Raw genomic sequence first — 7,500 nt, forward strand, 5'->3', positions numbered from 1 at the left:
GAAAAGAATGTTGAAGAAAGAAAAAGAGAGAAGACACTAAGAGATGAAGCTGAAGAAAAGAAACGCGAAAAGAACGGAGACAAAAAAAAAAAAGGAATTCTATGGGAGAGTCTTAGACATGAGGCTGAGAAAATTGTATACTCAGGTAAGGTAAGAGAAAGAAACAGAAAACGAAATGGAGAAGGAAAAAAATAAAAGTGGCTTATACTAACATAGACGGATTTATCTTAGGATTAAGTGAACTAAATCATTACCTATCAGAAGAAAAACCAAATATAATGGGAATTGTAGAGACAAAATTAAGAGGTCCACCACCACCAAGTAGTGTTTGACATAAACTATATCATCATTGGATTATAAGTAGAGACGAGAAACAGGGTGGAGGAGTCACATTTTTGACAAAGAAAAACTTAAATGTGATGATGGTAAAAACAGTGTGGAAATGATCATGATAAAAGTTAAAGATAGCGACATGAAAAGTAGAAAGTTTGTGGTTATTTAAGTGCTCCCAAAAACGGGCTCTTAGAAAGATACTAGGCATTAATTAAATGAGATGCTGAAGGATAGAGATAATCTGGTACTTATGGGAGACTTTAATGGCAAAGAAATATGTTGGAAAGAGATGACAGTGAAAGGTGGAGAGGATCAATGGGGAAATGTATTATTTGACATGACTATAGAACACACAATCACATAATGGGTAAAAGAAAATAAGATATATAGAAGTAATGAAGAACCGTCAAGCTAGATTTAATATTTACAACAGAACCTGAAATTGTCAATAAAATTTGATATGTGAATGGTAAACTTAAGAATAAACAGGAAATGGTAAAATTACGTCATGGAAATATAGAGTACACAGAAGATTTAACAATGGCTGAAGTCATGAACAATCACTTCAAGTCAGTTTTCATTAGAGAAAAAAGTACAACATTGGGATGAAGGGAGTGAAGTGCGATCCCCCTCGAATGAGGGAATTAATAATAACACAAAAGGAAATAATGGATCAATTAACGAACCTTCATGTCAGGAAATCACACGGCTAAGACGGAATTGCAAATTTGATACTGAAAGAATGTAAAAAAGAATTAATGGACAAAATATATATAATAAGTTGCTCACTCAAAGAAGGAAAAATAACAAAGGACTGAAAAAATGCCAGTATTGTACTAATAGATAAAGGAGGAAACAAGGAAGATCCAACATATTACAGACCGGTCTCCCTTACAAGCACTATAGCCAAAATTTGTGAAAAAGTTATCAAAAATAGATGGATAAAACATCCGGAAGAAAACAATATAATAAACCCGAGACAATTTGGATTTAGACAGGGAAGATCATCTGCCACGAATTTTATCTGTTTCTATTCGAGACTAATAGATATAATACAAGAAAGGGACGGATGGGCTCATTGTGTGTTCCTAGATTTACAAAAATATTTCGACATAGTACCACATAAAATTATTATAAAAAATGGAAAACATAGGAGGGATACAAGGTAAATTACTAAACTGGATGGAGGATTTCTTGCATGGAAGGAAAATAAGGGTAATGCTCAGAGAAAAGAGTTCAGCTTAGGAGGAGGTGATTGGTGGAGTTCTACAGGGATCAGTATTGGCTCCAATAATGTTTGCTATTTATGTGAAAGTCATGGATGAAGATGTGGAATGCTAAATAAGCTTCTTTGCAGATAACGCAAAATTGCTGAGGAAAGTGAATACTGCAACGGATTGTGAATCACTGCAGAAAGATCTGAACAAGGTTTGAAAATGAAGCCAGAAATAGGAAATGGACTTCAGCATAAAGAAATGTAGCATAATGGAATTTGGAGAAAAAAAAATCCAAACCAACATAAAATCGGTAAAAAGGAAGTAAAGAAAGTGGGACCTGAAAAGGTCCTGGAAGTAATCATCAAAAATGACATGTCCCCTGATAAACAAATTTGTCGGAGAGTCTTATAACTTGCTAAGATTAATGAAGATGGACCTATTTGGACGAAGAAATGATGAAAAATATTAGTCACACTGATAAGGCCAAAACTGGAGTATGCTGCGACACTATGGTCACTCAGTACCAAAAAGAATTTAAAGAAAATTGAAAGAATCCAGAGAACAACTACGAAGATGGCCCCAACACCTTCAAAATTGTCATATGAGGATACATTGTCAAAACTGAAATTATCCACTCTAAAATAAAGAAGAGAAAGAGGTGACCTACTAACCATCTAAAGAATCATGAAAGGCATGGAAGTCCTTGATAGAGAGGACTTAGTAAATAGGGATAAGAAAAATACAAGGGGACATGAAAAGAAACTCATAAAGGACAGTTATAGAAGCGACCTGAAAAAAACAGCTTTCCACACAGAGTGGTGGATGTCTGAAACAAACTGGACGAAACAATATTGTGTGTAAAAACTATACACGAACTTAAGAGCAAACTAGACACTACGAGATACAAAGACGGGACACCACGAGTGTAGCATTCCTTCCCGTAAAATACAACTAGGTAAATACACACACATACATACTTAAAGACAGAAACACATAGAAACAGACAAGCACATATACACACATATAAACAATCAAATACCACAAACAAACAAACAAACACACGCACACACACACACACACACACACACACACACACACACACACACACACACACACACACACACACACACACACACACACACACACACACACACACACACACACACAAACATATATATATATATATATATATATATATATATGTATATACACGCACGCGCCGATCGTAACAGTGTAAAGACGTCTCAATTAGAGCTCCCGAAAAACAACGGAACTTCTCAATTATAGATATAACAGGAAACCTAGTTTGTGTTGAATGGGAGTGGGAGTGTTTGTGGATACCCGTGATTATTTAAGATAGCAGAAATAAAGAACATTGAAAAAAATAAAAGGAATTTAAATAGATAAGGAAATGACGATGAAACTGAACCCAACGTAAACATTGAAAGAGCAAAGACATCTACTGGCACAATACTGAGCGTAGTATAAACATCAAAACACCACTGGGTATTTTAAGGCATGATAAAGAAGTTTATTTTTTCTGGATTTGATCAATATGACAGAAGACTGAGTAGAATTATAGATATAGAAAAGGAGATGAGATCATGAAATCAAGAGATTATAGAATTAAAGAAAGAAATCATGCACCTAAACAATGAGCCCAACGAAACCTATAAAGAACTGAAGGAATTAAAGAAAGTGCTGAAATAAATAACGAGGTAAGGTATTTGAAAACCGAATTAATGAAAATACAAAATGAAAATGAAAGGATGAAAAACAAAAATACCATCAATAGTGAGACCTTAAAAAAAAAGAGGTGAATCAACAAATTAAAGAGGTGACCGAGAAGGTTGAACGAAACATAGGAGAGAAAAACTGACAAAAGAATAGAAAAGAATGGAAAAAAGACCAACACAACCAAGAAGTAGCTTTCAAAGAAAAAAAAAAAAAAAAAAAAATGTAGTAGAATACCAAAGACACAGTTATTCAAGTAAATAAAAATAAAGAAAATTTATTTAGATATACAATAGACAGAAAGAAGTGCATAATACTATATGGTATCAATGAAAAACATAACCTAGTTAGGTACTTGAGAAAAAGTACAGAATGAATCAGCAAGAAGCATTCTGAAAGCAGTACAAAACGAAGAGCTAGAATTAGAAAAGTAAATAGAGGAAGCGCATAGAATGGAGCAATACTCAAAAGAAAAGAAATCAACCTTTAAAGATAAAAATCAAATTGGTAGCAAAAGAAGTATTAGCAAAACCAGGAAGGTTGCCAAATAGTGAAAACTATAAAAATATATGGATAAAAAAGAAATGAACGATGAGCAAAAAGAAAGAGAGAAGACAGTAAGAAGTGAAGCTAAAGAAAAAAAAAACGAGAAAATAACGGGGATCAAAAAGTGCGAATTCTTTTGGAGGGTAATAGACATGAAGCTAAGAAAATGGTATATATAAAAAAATGAAAGGAACAGAGAACAAGATGGAGAAGGAAAATAAGGTAAAAGTGAATTATACTAACGGTCTGATCTCAGGATTAAACAAACTAAATAATTATCTGTCACAAGAAAAAACAAATATAATGGGAATTGTGGAAAGGAGATTAAGGGGTCCAGTACCACCAAACAAGGGTTATATAATCACTGGATAAATATTAGAGAAGAAAAATAGGGTGGAAGAGTCATGTTTTTGACTAAGAAAAACTTAAATATGACGAAGGTTACAGAGAGAGAAAATAATGTTGAAACGGTTATGATAAATGTTGAAAATAGTGACATGAAAAGTAGAAAGTTTGTGGTGACTTATGTACCCCCAAAAACAGGCTCTTGGAAAGAGAGCGATTATTCTAAAATGTTAAAAGACACAAGGCATTCATTAAATGAGACGCTGATGGACAAAGGAAACGTATCACTTATGAGAAATGTTAAATGCAAAGAAATCTGTTGGAAAGACATGATATTGAAAGGTAGAAAGAACCTTTAGGGAAATATATTACTTAACATGAGTATAGGATATACAATGACACAATGGGTAAAATATAATTTATAGAAATAACAAAGAACTGTCTATACTAGATCTAATATTTACATCAGAGTCTGAAATTGTGCATATAATTGAATACAGGACAGCAATTGGGAAAAGTGACCACATACTACTTGAGTTTGAACCAAAAAAGAGGAAATGTATATGGAAAAAATGAGAAATACAGAAAAGGAAGACTGATGCATAACAAAACACACCGTGGAAAACTTATAAACTTCTTTCAAAAGGCAATTTGGGAAAATTCTTCAGTGAAGAGACACAAGTGGAAGAGAAATAGATGATTTTGAAAGAAATCTACAACGAAGGAGTGGATAAATATGTACCAGTACAAAAACAGGAAAAGGTGTGTATTAAGCTGGGTATAACAGAAGCTGCAATGAGGCAAAAGGTAGAAGATATAAAACTTGGAAAAGATGAAGATAAAAAAAAATGGAAAGTGGCAATCTAAGGAATGAATATGTAAGAGTCCGCAGAAAAAAAAATATATATATATATATATATATATATATATATATATATATATATATATATATATATATATATATGAGAAAGACATAATAGAAAAATGTAAGGACCAACCAAAATGATTCTATAGATATGTGAACAGTAAACTAAAAAACATACATACATACATACATACATACATACATACATACATACATACATACATACATACATACATACATACATACATATACCAGGGAGGTAGCCAAAAAGGACAAGGCATAAAATCATTCCCACCCATTCCATCCCCGAAAACACTCCACACCCCTCCACCCTCCCTCCCATCTTAGCACCTCCTAGATAACGGGTCATCCCTGCACCCTGTCCACTGCCCTGGGTGCAAAGGCAAAGGCAAACTAAAAAACAAACAGGAAATAGTCAAATTACGCCAAGGAGACATAGAATAAAATATATATATAGAAATAGCCGAAGTCATGAACAAACACTTCAAGTCTGTGTTCACTAGACAATATATACAGCATGGGGATGAAAGAAATGAAGTAAGATCCCCACTCATAAGTGAAGCAATTGTAACAAGAAAAGAAATAATGAACCAAATAATAAATCTTGATGTCAGGAAATCGCACGGCTCAAATGGAATTGCAAACTGGATACTAAAAGAATGTATAGATGAACTAATAGGCAAAGTATATAAGGTAATAAACTGTTAACTCAAAGAAAGATAAATACCGGACGACTGGAAAAATGCAAATATCATACTAATATATTAAGGGGGAAACAAGGAAGACCCAACCAACTACAGACCTGTCTTCCTTACAAGTACAGTAGCCAAAATTTGTGAAAAGTTCATAGAAATAAATGGACAAAATATCTAGAGGAAAACAATGTACTAAACCCGAGATAATTCGGATTTAGACAGGAAGATCATGTGTCACAAATTTTATCTGCTTCTATTCAAGACTAATAAATATAGAACAAGAAAGGAATGGATGGGCTGACTGTGCTTTCCTAGATTTACAAAAATATATTGATGAAGTACCACACAAGAAATTATTAAGAAAATTGGAAACGACAGCAGGTATACAAGGGAAACTATTAAAATGGATGGAGGATTTCTTGCATGAAAGAAAAATTAGAGTGGTGTCAGAAATAAGAGTTCTACTTGGGAAGAGGTGATTAGTGGTGTCCCACAGGGGTCAGTACTGGCTCCGATAATGTTTGCTATTTCTATAAATAACGTGGATGGGGGTGTAGATTGTTATATGAACTTCTTTGCAGATGACTCAAAACTGAAGAGGAAAGTAAGTACAGAAAAGGACTGTGAGTCGCTACAGAAAGACCTAAACAGGGTTTGGGAATGGAGTCAGAAGTGGGAAGTGGACTTCATCATAAAGAAATGTAGCATAAAGGAATTTGGAAAAAATGAAAAATTAATATCAGGACAATATAAAATAGGTACAAAGGAAGTAAAGAAAGTGAGTTCTGAAAAATGCTTGGGAGTGATTATCAAAAAGCACATGACTTCTGATAAACAGATAAATAAATTTGTCGGAGAAACCTACAACTTGCTAAGATCAATAAAGGTGGCCTTTACCTACTTGGACGAAGAAATGGCAAAGAAAAAACTAATCACACTGCAGTATGCAGTGACATTATGGACACCCAGTACCAAAAAGAATATAAAGAAAATTGAAAGAATCCAAAGAGCAATTACGAAAATGACCCCAACACTTTCAAAACTGTCATAGGAAGAGAGATTGTCAAAGCTGGAATTACAGACTCTGGAACAATAAAGAGAAAGAGGTGAGCAATTGACTATCTATAGAATCATGAGAGGAATGGAAGTCCTTGATAGAGAAGACTTACTAAATTGGGATAAGAGAAATACAAGAGGACACGAAAAGAAACTAAAAAAAGACAGTTATAGAAGGGACTTGAAAAAGAACAGCTTTCCACACAGAGTGGTGGATGTCTGGAACAAATTGGACGAAAAAATAGTATGTGCAATAACCATACATGAATTTTAGAGCAAACTAGATACTGCGAGATACAAAGACGGGAAATCACGAGCGTATCTCCCCTTCCCGTAAGATACAACTAGGTAAATACACACACACACAAACTCACACACACACACACACACACACACACACACACACACACACACACACACACACACACACACACACACACACACACACACACACACACACACACACACACATACACACACACACACACACACACACACACACACACACACACACACACACACACACACACACACACACACAAAACACACACACACACACATATACGCACACTTAAAGACATACATGGAAACAAGCAAACATACAAACACACACACACACACACACACACACACACACACACACACACACACACACACACACACACACACACACACAAACGAACAAACA

Source organism: Oratosquilla oratoria, chromosome 5 (genome assembly GCF_046742065.1).
Source record: "Oratosquilla oratoria isolate Oo_2021 chromosome 5, ASM4674206v1, whole genome shotgun sequence".
NCBI classification, from domain to species: domain Eukaryota; kingdom Metazoa; phylum Arthropoda; class Malacostraca; order Stomatopoda; family Squillidae; genus Oratosquilla; species Oratosquilla oratoria.